This window comes from Eptesicus fuscus, chromosome 18 (genome assembly GCF_027574615.1).
Source record: "Eptesicus fuscus isolate TK198812 chromosome 18, DD_ASM_mEF_20220401, whole genome shotgun sequence".
Taxonomy (NCBI): domain Eukaryota; kingdom Metazoa; phylum Chordata; class Mammalia; order Chiroptera; family Vespertilionidae; genus Eptesicus; species Eptesicus fuscus.
The window spans coordinates 29,739,961-29,756,503 of NC_072490.1; the positions used below are offsets into that span (position 1 = coordinate 29,739,961).

Consider the following 16,543-nt stretch of genomic DNA (forward strand, 5'->3'; position numbering starts at 1 on the left):
CAGGGGAAGGCAGTTGGGGGTGACCAGCCCTGCAGGGGTGGGAGGGCAGTTGGGGGGCACCAGGCCTGCAGGGGAGGGCAGTTAGGGGCAACCGGGCTGTCAGGGGAGGGCAGTTAGGGGTGACCGGGCTGGCAGGGGAGGGCAGTTGGGGGCGACTGGGCTGGCAGGGGAGGGCAGTTGGGGGCAATCGGGCTGGCAGGGGAGTGGTTAGGGGGTGATCAGGGTGGCAGGCAGAAGCAGTTAGGGGCAATCAGGCAGGCAGGCAGGTGAGCAGTTGGGAGCCAGCAGTCCCAGATTGTGAGAGGGATGTCTGACTGCCGGTTTAGGCCCGATCCCAATCGGGCCTAAAGCGGCAGTCGGACATCCTCCGAGGAGTCCCAGATTGGAGAGGGTGCAGGCTGGGCTGAGGGACACCCCTTCACCCCCTCCAGTGCACGAATTTCATGCACTGGGTCTCTAGTAGTATTATATTAGTTTCAGGTGCACATTATAATGATTGTACTTACCAGTGTCAATATAAGAAACATCCAAACCTTTAGAGAATTTTATGAGTTTATATGAGCCAAACTGCCAATTGCTGGGAAGCAAAATATCAATAGGTTGAGAAAATGCTCCGGAGAATGGTAGTTTTGCAGTTTATTTTATATGTTATAATCAAAGGAGGAGGCATAAGGAAAGTTATATGAAATTCTTTGGTGGTAGATTATGGAGGAGGGAGAAAGCAAAGAAGAGAAATCTGAGATTGGATAAAGAGTAAAACAGAAAAATTCTTTTATATTGGTGAGTACAGGGTAGTTAACATTTATAGCACACTAGAGGCCCAGTGCACGAAATTTGTGCACGGAGAGGGGTTGTCCCTCAGCCCAGCCTGTACCCTCACCAATATGGGACATCCCTCTCACAATCCAGGACTGCTGGCTCCCAACTGCTTGCCTGCCTGTCTTCCTGATTGCCCCTAACCACTTCTGCCTGCCAGCCTGATCACCCCCTAACCACTCTGCTGCCAGCCTGTTTGCCCCCAACTTCCCTCCTCTGCCGGCCTGGTCACCCCTAACTGCCCTCTCCTGCAGGGTTGATCACCTCCAACTGCCCTCCCTTACAGGCCTGGTCCTTCTCAACTGTCCTCCCTTGCAGGCAGGGTGCCTCCCAACTGCCCTCTCCTGCTGGCCATCTTGTGGTGGCCATCTTGTGTCCACATGGGGGCAGGATCTTTGACCACATGGGGGCAGCTATATTGTGTGTTGCAGTGATGATCAGTCTGCACATTACTTTTATTAGATAGGATAGAGGCCTGGTACAGGGGTGGGGGCCAACTGGTTTGCCCTGAAGGGCGTCCCGGATCAGGTGGGGGTTCCCTTGGGGCGTGGGGCGGCCTGAGCGAGGGGCCTGTGGTGGTTTGCAGGCCGGCCAAGCCCCCTGGCAACCCAAGCAGAGGCCCTGGTATCTGGAATTTATTTTCCTTCTACAATTGAAACTTTGTAGCCTGGAGTGGAGCCAAGCCTGGGTCTCCCTCCGAGGCCAGCAGCCATTTGTGTTGGGGTTATAATTGAAACTTTGTTGCCTTAAGCGGGTGGGCCTGGCCAGGGTTTGCGGAAAGCTTTGCTTCCCCTGTTGCCGGCGGCAACCCTGGCCTGCTCTCTCAAGCTCCGTTCTGCCGCCATTTGTTTGAATTTGTTTACCTTCTATAATTGAAACTTTGTAGCTTGAGTGGAGGCTTAGGCCTGGCAAGGGCAGGTGGAAAGCTTGGCTTCCTCTATTACCTAGGAAACCTTGCTCTCTGTGGCTGTAGCCATCTTGGTTTGGGTTAATTTGCATGCTCGCTCTGATTGGATGGTGGGCGTGGCTTGTGGGTGTGTTGGAGGTATGGTCAATTTGCATATTTGTCTATTATTAGATAGGATAGAAATAGTATGTGGGGAACAAGATAAAAGTGAAGGGATCCATGGTCTCCTGCTCTGGTGGGAGATTGTGTCCTGACATTCCAAAGTTATGTTATCCTAGATGCAAAGAGACAATAGGGTCAGTTATGGTTAAGATTGACTTTTGTCAAGGAAGATAGGAGCCTAGGACACGACTACCTTCCATGACTTGCTTTTAGTTAGGAAGTTTTAATTTAAGTAACCACATCCTATGTGGTTACTTAAGGTCTCTGAATTTGTAAGGCCTGCCATGCCTGAACTTGTTAGGTTTAGTATGAGGCCCCTTTTTCATCCACACTGGTCTTTTTATTCTCTACACCCCTCCCTCTCTATTTTTTAATTGTAAAATACACATGAAATTTATCTAACCATCCATTTAGTGTACACTTCAGTATTGTTAATATTCATATTGTTATGCAACCAATCTTCAGAACCTTTTCATCTTGCAAGACTGAAACTTTGTACACATTAAGCAACTCCCCATTCTGCCATCCTCCTCGCCCCTGGAAACCAGCATTTTACTTTCTTTTTCTATGAATTTGATTGCTTTAGGTACCTCATGTAAGGGGAATCATGTAGTATTTGTCTTTTTGGTCACTGCTTTATTTCACTTACTGTAATGTCCTCAAGATTTATTTATGTTGCCTCATGTCAGTTTCCTTCCCTTTTAAGGCTGGTATTATCCCATTGAATATATATACCATATTTTGTTTATCCATTCATCTCTTGATGGACATTTGGTTGTTTCCACCTTTTAGCTATTATGAATAATGATGCTATGAACATGGATGTACAAATACATGTCCAAGTCTCTACTTTCAGGAATGCTTGGTCATATGTCGAAGTCTCTACTTTCAGGAATAGCTCTGTTTAATTTTTTTAGTAACTGCCAGACTGTTTTCCATAGCAGCTGCACCATTTTACATTTCCACTAACAATACACAAAGGTTTCAATTTCTCTACATCCTCACAAATTATTTCCTCCCTTCCTTTCCTCCCTCCCTAATGTTCCATAATGTTATTGGTGGGGTGTCCTCCATGTCCCCACCTATTACTGGTGGAAGTGGGCTTCTTGGGGTGCTGTAGGAATAAGAATTTCTGGAGGTCCCCATGGGATGATGAGGTATTGTGGAAAACTTTTTTGGTGATGTAACATTAAGGGAGTTTCCCTCCAAGGTCCCGTCTCCTTGCGTCTTGCCATGGAAAAAATTCCATTTTGTCTTCAGAGCTAGAATCAAAGCCATTGCCCAGAGTTTCCATTCCATGTTGAGGCACAGTCCATTCCATCATCTGTCTGGTTAGCCTAGCTTGTGTTCCCAGCTGCAGTCCATTACTTGTGGGGTCTCCATGACCATATAGGCCATGCAGCTTCTACAGCCACATGATGGGCAAGCGCTATGGGTTGCAGAACAAGTGAGTGCAAGGCAACAGGATCAAAGCAAGAGGAACAAGAGACAGAGAACTTTCTGTTTTAGGGATTTAACTGGGAGCTTATCCAATGAATCCTTCAGGATTTTGCATACTTGCAGTGGCTCCATCCCCTCTAACTAGTGATCTTTTCCCCAGGTTAGACTGACAGGCAAGCACTTTCCTACTCACCCCAACTTCACTGCACATGGGTCCATCTCCCTTATTCCCAATGATTTGTAGGGAATGGACCAGTGGTTCGCTGGGGAGTGTTAAGTTGCAACTTCCCGGTGAAGCTGCCCAGATGAGCATGCTTATAATGTTTGCCCTTCCCTTTTGCTTTCTTCCTATTATTAATATTAAAAACTAGCTAATTACAACAGTAACAAATAGAAGCTGTTGTAATGGGGTGAAGTGATACCTCTTTGTGGTTTTGATTTGCTTTTTCCTAGTAAATTGTAATACTGAGCATCCTTCATATGCTTGTTGGTCACTTGTATAAGTCCTATGTTTTAAATTTTTGTTGTTGAGTCTTAAGTGGTCTTTTATTTTACTTTTTTTTCCCCCCTTTTAACTCATTCTTCATAGAGCAGTCAGAGAAACGTTTTTAGATTTCTGTGTTAGTATTGCTAACAACTCTAATAAGCAACAAATCGTAGTGACTTAAAACAATGGAAGTTTATATTACTTTCTTACATCACAATCTAGTTTATATGTGTGATGGAGTAGGAGTAGGGGAACACCTCTACTCCATGTGGTAACTCAGGGACACAGGTTCCTTTATCCTTTTAAGTCATCACTATCATCATGTATCTTTTGAGGTTGTCTTGAGAAAGGAAGAGAATACAGAGGAAGATTTTAGGACCCTGGCTGGGCGTAGCATGTGCCGAGCCAGCTCATCCAAGGGTTCGGTGAACCTGAGGGGGGATGGTGAAGGATTGGAGAAAAGACAGCACTGGAGAATATGCTGAGTCTAGGTGGATCTCCTGTGCCTGGCTGAGGCCACAGAGAGAAATCCAGATGGCAAGCTGAGCCTTAGTCAGAGGTAAACAAGGTAGTGGTCAACATAGTTACAATGTTCTTGTGAGTTTCACTTGTTTTGGCAGCACTTGCTGCACCTCCCACAGCCCATTAGCTACCCAGGAATGATCTAGGGAGCATCATAAGGTCAAGCTTAATTATGCTAAGAGGGCTGTGCCCTCTAAACTGGGACTTGTTTGTGGCTTTGCCAACAGGTCAGTCCGAGGCTTAACCCTATAGCTGCTCCCTACAGTAGCACATATCACTTTTACCCACATTCTATTGGTCAGAATGAGTCACATGATCCCACCTAATTACAGGAGAGTCTGGGAATGTAGTAAAGCAGTGTGCTAATGAAGGAGAGGAGAACACAGGTATTAATGAATAGTCTCTGTCACAGTGTATATTGAATTAGAACTCCCCTGCTTTAAAAAAAATCCTTTAATTAATTATGTGCGTAGAATAAAATTGGTCTCTTGTTTGTTCCAACCATACCTTGTACCACTTTCCCCCTTACTATTCTCAAGGCACATGAGGCTCGGTCATATCCCGTAACATGCCAAGTTTTTCCCCTCCTAGAACCGACTGCGTGTTTTGTAGTTTCCTTTGCTTGGAGCACTAAATATTTACATGACTGCCTCCTTTTCTTCTTAAAGTGTCAGCATAAAATCCAACTCTAACTAAAATCTACCTAAAGTAGCCCTCCTATTCTCTGTCCTTATTGTAGCACTGTGTTTACATCTATCACAGCATTTATCACAGTTTATAATTATTTATTTGAGAAAACTTTTGTTTGCATTACCTGTATCCTCTGCTAGAAAGATATATCCTTCTCACTGTTCTATCCCTGCAGTAACTAGCCGATGCTTATTTAGCACACACTAATCTTTCAGTGAATATATTGTAGGGATGAATGACTATTATACAGAAAAAACTAAAATGGATAGACTGGGATGAATTATAACCAAGAGCTCTTATAAATTAGGTGAATTGCTGAGGGCTTGGGGTTTAGTGGTGGCAGTGTCAATGGAACAGAAAAAGATGAACCATATACATTTCAAAGGCAAAACCTACACAAATTGCTGTGTGACTTATTGGAGGTGAAAGGATAAGTGGGATGGTAGTGGTTTGTAATTAACAGAAGTTAGTAAAGAGGATGAAAGAATTGGCTTTTTTGAGGTAATGACGAATTGGGAATAATACATGTTGAGTTTGAGGTGATAGCAAGATTTTCAAGTAGAAATGTTGAGAAATGGTAGCTTCTATTAGAGAACACAATTGGGCTTACAGATTTGATAGTCAAGTGGCCAAAGGTGATAAGATGAAACCATAAAAATGGATGATTTATTTAGAGAGAGGGTATATATTGAGAAGAGTAGATGGCTGAAAGGGAGATAAAAGAGGAGCCAGAAATGGAAACCCGGAGTAGGTGGTAAGGGAGGAGGAGAACCAATTTACTATAGGGCTAAGGAAACCATCAGAGTTTAGGATAGAGGGAGGTTAGTTTGGCTGCTTCCACTGTAAGCTATTCCTTGTGATATACATTGGAGGTTCTGAAATGTTACCTTCTGTGAAGGTTATAAAATGGTAATATTAATACCTGTTCATAAGGTTGCTGTGGAGATTATTAACATATTGTACTAAAAGTACTTGACATACTTGCTCTCTGTACTAAGCGTCCAGTAAACATTTCTGAAGTGAAATACAATGAGATAATGTAGTTAGGCATCAAGGAGAAATTAAGTTAGGCAATACGGAGTTTGTAGAGGGAGAAACGACTTCTGAGCTTGTTGTAGCAACTGTTCTTTAGAGATAGTCTTTTTTTAATGTTACAATCCTAATATATAAAAACCCAGGGTCCGTAACGTCCAAAACGACCGAAGACTCAACCGAATGCCAGGCTGCGTGCGCAGCAGGCTCCAGTGGGCAGGGACTGGAGAGCGGGCTGAACTGCTGACCTCTCAGAGAGAGAGAGAGAGAGAGAGAGAGAGAGAGAGGTGGGGCTGATGAGCGGCTACTGCAGCTGCTGGTGAGGCCTGGAGAGAGAGAGAAGTAGGGTCCGATCCGCAGCCTCTCTCTCTCTCTGAGAGATCAGCAGTTCAGCCGCTCGCCAGCAGCCTGGGGTGGCTGTTGATCAGCCCTGTCTCTCTGATCAGGCCCAGAGATAGGCTCGGAGATGCTGACTGGCATAGAAACCGACCAATCAAAACCAAATCTGGGTGAACTGCAAGGAGCCAATGGCTGCCTAGGAGGCGGAGCTTCTGACACTGACTGGCATAGAATCCGACCAATCAGAACCAAATCTGAGTGAACTGCGAGGAGCCAATGGCTGCCTAGGAGGCGGAGCTTCTGACGCCGACTGGCATAGAAACCGACCAATCAGAACCAAATCTGGGTGAACTGCGAGGAGCTAATGGCTGCCTAGGAGGCGGAGCTTCTCACACTGACTGGCATAGAAACCGACCAGTCAGAACCTAATAGGGGTGTACTGCAAAGGCAGAACCTAAGGTGGGGGCTAAGGAGGGGTTTTAAGGGCAATAGCTGTTTGGTGTAAGGTGGAAGAAAGCAGTTCAATTTTTTAATGACCAGTTTGGCAGTATAGTGCATATGGCTGGCTATCAGTCCAGATATAGGGATTATGTATCTTTGTCTGCCAAGAGCATCTCCTCCTGCTGAAAAAGTCCTCCCCCCCCATTTAAGCAATCTTATCCTATATAATCTATCTGTACTAATAAAAGGGTAATATGCTAATTAGACCAGGTTGACCGGCCATCTTCCGGACATCTGACTTCCTTCTGGACAAAGCCATGGTGGTGGGGGCCGAGGCAGAGGCAGTTAGGGGTGATCAGGCAGGCAGGCAGAGAGGGGCAATCAGGCAGGCAGGCAGAGAGGGGCAATCAGGCAGGCAGGCAGAGGCAGTTAGGGGTGATCAGGCAGGCAGGCAGGTGAGTGGTTAGGAGCCAGCGGTCCCAGATTGCGAGAGGGATGTCCCTGATTGGAGAGGGTGTAAGCTGGGCTGAGGGAATCCCCCCCCCCCGCATGCACGAATTTCATGCACCGGGCCACTAGTAAGTTATAATTGTAGTGAAAGCCTACATAGAGATAACGTTTATGAATTTACTTAAAAATGTTTTTAGTAGGAATTTTCTGATCTGAAAGTATACAGAATTATAACAATACAATGGCAATTCATCTGTTTATGCTTCTTAACCACATTTTTTTACTGCATCTTATTCCAGAAGCATTTATAATGCAGGTGCTCCTTTGAAAGACATTGCCTTTAAAATAATTTGAGAGTAAATTGTTATTTAATATTAAAATGAAACAAGAGTATATTTAAAATATATAGTTTTGTATGCCAAGTTGTACTAATACCAAATTATTAGAGCATCTGACTTTTTTGGTAGTGGAACTTGGTTATGGATAATGTGGAGAAATTCCAGTTCTTCTCTGTAGATGCCTCAGGATTCTGTTTCCAGATAAGTAAGACAGCTATCGCACAAGAGAAAGCAAGAGCTTTCTGGTATTCCTTCTCATTCTCATCTTTTAAAGTTTGTTCATTTTGTTCAAGAAACTTTGGTGGGTTAGCTGGGCAGAGTTTGATGCTGTCCCGTAGCTGGCATAAGTCATTTTAAAAATCCTAATATGTATTATAATGGAAAAAAGTAAATTATTGTTGTTTTTCTCATTAATAACACTCTAAGTAAAGGTAAAAAGGCAGGTAAGTAAGGAAAGAAGTGTTTGGAAATGAAGGAAGAAGGCGGGAACTGTTGTTGAGATAATTGTTGAAAAGAGTTATCTAAAGTTTATTTCCATTTGCCTTGGGTTTCAACTTGCAGTGAATTAGCAATTGAAAATTGCTCTGTCAGTAGCATAATTGGCAACTTTTAGGTTATTTGCTACCTGGAATAAACATAACTTCCTTCATGAAATTCAGATATAACTATCATTGAATTTATATTTCCATACAACTGATGGTGGAATTTTTAGCATTAGGTGGGAGGATAGGGTAGGGAAGGACAGTGGTGTTTAGCAAACACTGCACTAAGTGTTTTACATATTATTTTGTCTACTCTTTATAACAGCCCTGTAGGTAGGTGTTACCGAAGCACAGAAAGGTTAAGTACCTTGCTCAATGTCACACACATAATGGCAGAGCAAGATTTCAAACTATCCTTTAATTCATTCCTTTGCTTTATTTTACAATTTCATTCAGTCACTGAGTCTTGTTGGCTTAAAAAAAAAAAAGCTTTATTGAGATATAATCCTCATAGCCTATAATTTTCCCATTTAAAGTATATAATTCAGTGGCTTTTAGTATTTTCACAGTGTTGCAACCATCACCACAATTTAGAACATTTACATCACCCCAAAAAGAAACTCCACTGCTGTTAGTCATCACCCTTTAATATTCCCTATTCCCTACCCTAGTCAACCATTAATCTGCTTTTTGTCACTATGGATTTGCTCATTCTGGACATTTCATATAAATGGAATCATACAATATGTGGTCCTTTGTGGCTGGCTTCTTTCCCTTAGCATAACTTTTTTAAGGTTCATATTATAGCGTATATCAGTACTCATTCCTTTTTATTGCTGAGTAATATTCCATTATATGGATATACCAATTATTCATCAGTTGATGACATTTGGATTGTTTCTCCCTTTTGACTATTATGAGTAATATTGCAATAAACATTCATGTACAAGGTTTTTTTTGTGTGTGTGTTTTTAAATATATTTTATTGAGTTTTTACAGAGAGAAAGGGAGAGGGATAGAGAGTTAGAAACATCGATGAGAGAGAAACATCGATCAGCTGCCTTCTGCACACCCCCCAATGGGGATGTGCCCGCAACCAAGGTACATGCCCTTGACTGGAACCGAACCTGGGACACTTCAGTCCGCAGGCCGACACCCTATCCACTGAGCCAAACTGGTCAGGGCTCATGTACAAGTTTTTTACTGTGGTAAGATACATATAACAAAAAATTTACCGTTTTAAGTGTATTGTTCTATGGCTTTAAGTACATTCACATTATTGAACAACCATCACCATCTATTTCTAGAATATTTCCATCTCCCTTAACTGTATTCATTAAACACTAACTTCCCATTCTCCCATCCCCCTAACCCCTGGCAACCACCATTCTACTTTCAGTCTCTATGTATTTGACTACTCTAGTAGGATCCTTATATATGTGGAATCATACAATATTTGTCCTTTGTGATTGACTTATTTCACTTAGCATACTATATGGTTTATCTTTTTTGTGACATCTGTCAGAATTTCCTGCCCTAGCCAGTTTGGTTCTCTGGATAGAGCACCGGCCAGTGGACTGAAGGGTCCCAGGTGCAATTCCAGTCAAGGGCATGTACCTGAGTTGCAGGGACGAGTGCAGGAGACAGCCAATCAATGTGTCTCTCTGTCTCTCCTCCTCCCATCCACTTTTTCTAAAAATCACTGGAAAAATATCCTCGGGTGTTTGATTAACAACAAAAAAAGAATTTCCTTTTTAAGGGTGGTAATATTCCATTGATTGTATATTTCACATTTTATTTACCTGTGCCGCGCCAGCACAGTCAAGGGTTTGGCGAGCCTGAGGGAGGGCCGGCGAAGGATAAAGAAAAGACAGACAAAGAGAATAAGCTGGGTCTAGGTGGATCTTCTGTGCGTGGCTGAGACCACAGAACAGATCCAGAGTGCAAGCTGAGCCTTTATTTTATAGTCAGAGGTAAACAAGGTAATTTACAATGTTTTTGTAAGTTTCACTTGTTTTGGTAGCATTTGCTACACCTCCCACAGCCCATTAGCGACCCAGGAAAGATCTAGGGAGCAGTCACAAGATCAAGCTAAATTATGCTTAGAGGACTGTGCCCTCTAAGCTGGGACTTGTTTGTGGCTTTACCAGCAGGTCAGTCCAAGGCTTAACCCTATAACTGCTCCCTACATTTTACCCTTCTTTTATTTTTAAGCTACTAATAATGGAAGTAAAACTTAAATGTTAAGGACAAAGCTCTGACTATTAAAATATTAACAAAACAATGCCAATGCAAAACCCAATAACAAAACAATGCCCATGCAAAACCCAGACATGGCTATTAATAAAACAATGCCAATGCAACACTACAATAATAGAGAAATCAAACTACAGTAACACTTTTCTACTAAATGAAAGTTTCTTTTGCTGATTTACTCAGAGTTCTCGGACTTGGCTGCGCAAGAGTTTGCAGAAGACTGGTAGCTAACCAAGGCTAGCATACCCAGAAACATGATTGAGGGAGTAGCTTCCACTTCCTGCTTTTCTACCATCAGCTGACCCCATGTTGGCACCTTGGTCTCTTGTGTAGCCTTCATCATCTTCCTTTTTTGCTTTGCTGTCATTGGGGCAACTCTCAGTCTTTTGAATGATGGGACAAGGAGCTTCTCTGGGTCCATTGTGGTGAGCACGTAACACTCTGGCACCCAAATTGGCTGTGCTGCTCCTTCTGGAAAGATACAAACACAACCTCTTCCCCACATCATTATTAGATATGGTAAAACTCTTGTCTGGTTTGTGCCACCAGGCTAAGTCGGCAGAGGCTCGATGCCTTTTGACCGCTGTACAACCCTCTGCATCGCAATTCAAAAAATTTAAAGTATAGAGAACATGACTGAGTTTGTTTTGAGGTGACACATAACATCCATCTCCCCCTTTCTGTTTTAGTAATTGCATTCTAAGAGTACGATTTGCTCTTTCCACTCTTGCTTGACCTTGAGGGTTGTAAGGGATACCAGTTTTATGACAAATTTGATATTGCTGACAAAAAATGTTGAAAAGCAGAACTAGCGTATGCGGGTCCATTGTCTGTCTTTAGCTCTAAGGGAGGACCTAGTACCGCAAAGGCAGCTAGGCAATGATTAATTACATGCTTGGCACTCTCTCCCGTTTGGGGAGTTGCAAAGATAAAGCGGGAGCAGGTTTCTATATTAATATGTACCTATCTATGCTTACCAAATTCCGGCATGTGGGTGACATCCATTTGCCAGATTTGATTAGGTTTAAGACCCCTAGGATTGACCCCCAACAATTGCACAGGGCAATGAATTACACACTGAGAGCACTGCTTAACAATTTGACGAGCCTGCTCCCGAGAAAAACGGAATTGTGTAAGGCAGCAGCATTTTGATGATGCAAAGCATGGGAGGACTGGGCAAGAGAAAATGGGGTAGCCTCTTGCATTACAGCAAGGAGGTGATCAATAGAATGACCCCAGTGGGTGTATGTGTCGTAGGGAAAATTAAAACCTGTAAGGGAAGTGAGAATTCTAGTAAGTTGTGCTGAAGTTAAGGCATCCTCAGCTTCATGTAAGGCTGTCTTGGCTTCCTCTGTCAAGCAGCGTGGGAATGACGGAGATGAATCTCCCCTTAGTATATGAAATAAAGGGCTTAAGTCAGCAGTGGTTAATTTTAAAGCAGGTCGAACCCAGTTAATATCTTTTTAAACTGATTTCAGAGAGGAAGGGAGAGGGAAACATCAAGGAGAGAGAATCCTTGATTGGCTGCCTCCTGCACACACCCTTCCCCCCTTCAATGGGGATTGAGCCTGCAATCCCGGCATGTGCCTCGGCTGGGAATCGAATTGTGACTTCCTGGTTCATAGCTTGATGCTCAACCACTGAGCCACACCAACCGAGCTACCCATGTATTTTTTGATGGATACTTTGGTAGCTTCTAATTTTTTTTCTTTTGTGAATATTGCTACTATGAATTTGGGTGTACAAATGTCCATTCAAAATTCTCTTTAATTTCTTTTGAGTGTGGACCTAGAAGTAGAATTGCTAAGTCATGTGGTACGTAATTCTATTTTTAAATTTTTGAGAAACTACCTGTTTTCCAAGGTGGCTGCACCACTTTACATTTACCAGCACTGCACAAGGGTTCTGCTTGCTCTACGTCTTCCTCAATACTTGTTATTTTCTGTTTATTGGGGTTTTTTAATAATAGCTATTCTAATTGAGTGTGAGGTGGTATCTATGGTTTGAGTTGCTTTTTTCTAACAACAGTGATGTTGAGCATCTTTTCTTGTGCTTCTTGGCCATTTGTATATCTTATTTGGAGAAATGTCTATTCAGATCTTTTGCACATTGTTTAATTGGGTTGTTTGTTTTTTGTTGTTTTGTTGTAAGGTTCTTTATATATTCTGGATATCAATCCTTTATTAGATACATTGCAACTATTATCTCCTATTTCCTGATTGTGTTCTTTGGTGCATAAGAGTTTAATTTTGATGAAGTCCAGTTTATCTATTTTTTCTTTTGATGCCTGTGCTTTCAGTGTCAATCTAAGAAATGCCATGAAGCTTTTGCCTTGTTTTCTTCTAAGAGTTTTATTCTTTTGGCTCTTATTTTAGGTCTTTGATTCATTTTAGGGTTTTTTGTTTTTGGGGGGGCATATAGTGTAATGTACAGGTTCAACTTCATTTTGTTTTTATGTGAATACAGTAGGTCCTCGGGTTACATCGGAGATCCATTCCTATGGCGCGACGTAACGCAATTTTCGCCGTAACGCAATTTTCGCCGTAAGTCGGAACCCACCCACATAAGCACCTACGTCCCTCACATGGAGCACATACACTGCAGTAATGAAGTGAAACAGTAAAAAAAATGTAAAAGAAAGATAACAATTCCTGACCTTTACTTGTGGTAAATAAATAATAAAAAACATAAAGCACATATGTACATACATCGAAATGACAGAACTTTTTATATATATATATATATATATATATACACATATATATATATATATATATATATATATATATATGTATATATATATATAAATAAATGGGAGATGGCGACATAATTACGAAACGACACACCTCGAGTCTGATGCATCCCGAGGACTGCCTGTACTAGAGGCCTGGTGCATGAAATTCGTGTACAGGTAGGGTCCCTAGGCCTGGCCGGTGATCAGGGCCGATCAGGGCCGTCCAGCTGCCGGCTGGGGCCTTCCTTTGTTCTGCGCTGCCCCCTGGTGGTCAGCGCATGTCATACTGAGCGATTGAACTCCAGGTCGAACTCCTGAGGGGACACTTTGTATATTAGCCTTTTATATATGTAGATATGTTTTAATTTCTTTTGGTATATTACTAGGAATGGAATTCCTGGGTTATATGGTAACTGTGTTTGACCTTTTGAAGGAACTGCTGAACTGTTTTCCAAAGTGGCTATACCATTTTACATTCCCTCCAGCAGTGTATGAGGGTTTTAATTTTTCCATGGCTTTTCAAATCCAGATCTTTCCACTTTCTGACTGGCTTATTTCAACAATTTCCTTGGCTGGTGATAATCTCACTACTCTGCCTTTCTGTTGTCCCTTTTCATCAATCCATAATGATGTTTATATGTCATAAAAATTTACAGCTGAAAGGAATTATAGATAATAATGGGAGTCAAGCTGTTCATTTTACAGTTGATAAAACTTAGAGATTTGACCTGAAGTTATACGTTATAGCATCAAGACTAGATACCCTACTATGTATATAGCTTTCATTTTGTTGTCATCGTGTTTCTTTTTTCTGTGTATAAAACTCTTTACCTGATTATCTTAACCAGTTATCCTCCTCATCCTCTTCCCTAAAGTACAATCTAAAAGCAAGGACGGAGTTGTGTGCAGGTAATTTATTTGTGGATGATTTTAGGGAACAAGAGTGAAGGACCAGAGTGAATAAAAGAAGAAAAGCCAATGTAAGACTATTATTGAGTTACTCACTGCTGTTGCAACTAGGGCTCAATTCCAGTGGGAACTTCTGAGGATCTAGATAGTCTCACATTTTCTACTCATCTGCTCTTGTTCTCCCATCAGTTGACAGTTTCCCCAGTGTGGTATAAATTCTTTCTCCTGCCCTCCCCTACTTTCAGCTGCACATAAGAGCCTGCCAATTGTGTTCCCAGTGGTATCTCATTTCATTGCCTCAGGAAGTCCCAGAGCAGAAAGCAAAAGAATCACAGTGAGTAGTATGGGGAAATTTACCTGGAAAATCTACCTGGAACCATTAGCTTAAGTTTAAGATTATCATGGTAGATAGAATGATGGTCTCCCAAAGATGTCTCCAGTCTAGTCTTCTAAACGTGTGAATATGTTAACCTTGTATGGCAAAAAGGACTCTGTGGATTTTCCTGGATTATCTATCCCTGGGCCCAGTGTAATCACAAGGAATCTCATAAGAGGGAGGCAGGAGTGTAAGAAAGAGAAGTGGCAATGGAAGCTGAGGTTGTGATGATTTGGCTGGGAGATAAGGAATTAGCATAGAATGGGTTTTCCCCTAGAGCAGTGATGGCGAACCTATGACACGCGTTTCAGCACTGACACGCGTAGCCATTTCTGATGACACGCGGCCGCATGCCGAGGATGAAACATTTGCTGCTCCTAAGGATGAAACATTTGCAACTAGAGTCTTGGAGTTAGTTTTTTCCTCAAAGTGACACACTACCTGAGTTATGCTCAGTTTTTTGGCGAAGTTTGACACACCAAGCTCAAAAGGTTGCCCATCACTGCCCTAGAGCCTCCTGAGGGAATACAGGCTTTGATTTTAGCTCTGTAAGTCCTGTTTCAACCTTCTTATTGCTAGTACTTTAAGATAATAAATTTGTGGTTTTAAAAATTAATTTATTTTCCAATTACAGTTAAATTTGTGTTTTAAGCCACTAAATTTGTGGCAATTTGTTACAGAGCAGTAGGAAACGAATACAGCTAGAATCAGAGGAGAGGCCAACAGCAAGAGGTAGATTTTCTCAGAAATTTCTTATACTTCATCTAAATGACTTGAGATGTGGGGGTTGACTGAGTAGGTTTCATTAATTCAGATAACTGGATTGATAGTGGTACTATTTACTGAGTTATAAAACACAGAGGCAGAAACTGCAGGGAAAGTTAAGTATGTGAGGTGCTTATGGAGTAGACAAGCACAATGCTTTACAATTTAGAACACATTTTTATATTCAGGAATTTTTAAGTACTAGTGTACTGGTTTCCTGTAACTCCAATAGGTCTTATGGTATGCATAGGCCAAAAGGATAATGGGAGGCACAGTAAACTTTAATAGGGCTAAGTGGTTATGTCCTAAAACTGTTTTTGAATAAAAATTATATAAGCACATGGAGGGCATGAGAAGAAGCATTAGAATTAAGGGCAGTCCTAGCTGATTTGACTCAGTGGCTAGAGAGGCAGCCAGCAGACCGAATGATTCCAGGTTCGATTCCAGTCAAGGGCATTCCAGTTGCAGGCTCTTCCCCGGCCCTGGCCCTGGTTGGGGCTCATGCAGGAGGCAAACAAATTGATGTGTTTCTCTCACATTGATATTTCTCTCTGTCTTTCCCTTTCTCTTACACTCTAAAAAAAATCAATGGAAAAAAATATCCTCAGGTGAGGATAAAAAAAAAAAGAATTAAGGACAGCAATCAATGTGAAAAATATTCAGATGTTATGGTTAAAATCATCTATAATAATAAAAGCATAATATGCTAATTAGACTAGACATCCTTTGGGACGACCTTCCAGACAAAGCCAAGGCTGCGAGGGAAGCCTGGGTCCCGGGAGCCAGAGGGAAGCTGGTGCCGGCAGCCTGGGGAAGGAAGGCCTACTCTTGCATGAATTTCATGCATCGGGCCTCTAGTGTTAAGTATGTCTGGGATTACATGTGACCACAGTTTGGTGTGTCAGGAGAATATAGTTGCTAAAAGTGATACCATAATCTTAACCTTACTTATACTGTACAGTATGGGGAAATGGTAGTTCCATTGTTTCCTTAGATCTGTGTATTCTTTTGAGAATATGTACCACTTGAGTGACACTTTTGAGAGACATAGTAATCTATGTATATAAAAAGCGAAGTGTCCATTTGTCCGACCCACCAATATCTATGACACGCACTGACCACCAGGGGGCAGACACTCAACGCAGGAGCTGCCATGACGCGCACTGGCCATTTAAAAATAAACAGCACCATGGACCTGACACCAAGTGGGACACAGGCCCTGCCACCACCCTGGAGTGACACCCCACCAAATCGCAGCCAATGCTGCCAAGACCCCATGGCGCAAAATGCAGCCCACAGCCCAGCCCAGCCCAGAAACAGTTGCTGTGGGCGCCAGGTAATGACATCACATAGCAAACGCCCGGCTTCCTCTCCCTAGTGACTAGCTTCCTTGGACT

The 16,543-nt window shown here is 42.4% G+C and overlaps 1 protein-coding gene across 2 annotated transcripts in view; it reads left to right on the forward strand.

The window, feature by feature from the left end:
* NCK1 (NCK adaptor protein 1) overlaps positions 1-16,543 on the forward strand; it is a 65,449-nt gene that overhangs the window by 14,145 nt on the left and 34,761 nt on the right. The window contains exon 2 of one of the 2 annotated variants that reach the window (XM_028128592.2): positions 14,251-14,339. The exons of the other annotated variant lie outside the window; for it this stretch is intronic. The gene's annotated coding sequence lies outside the window, so the exon portion shown is untranslated. The remainder of the gene's footprint in view (positions 1-14,250; positions 14,340-16,543) is intronic. 2 annotated transcript variants of the gene reach the window in all.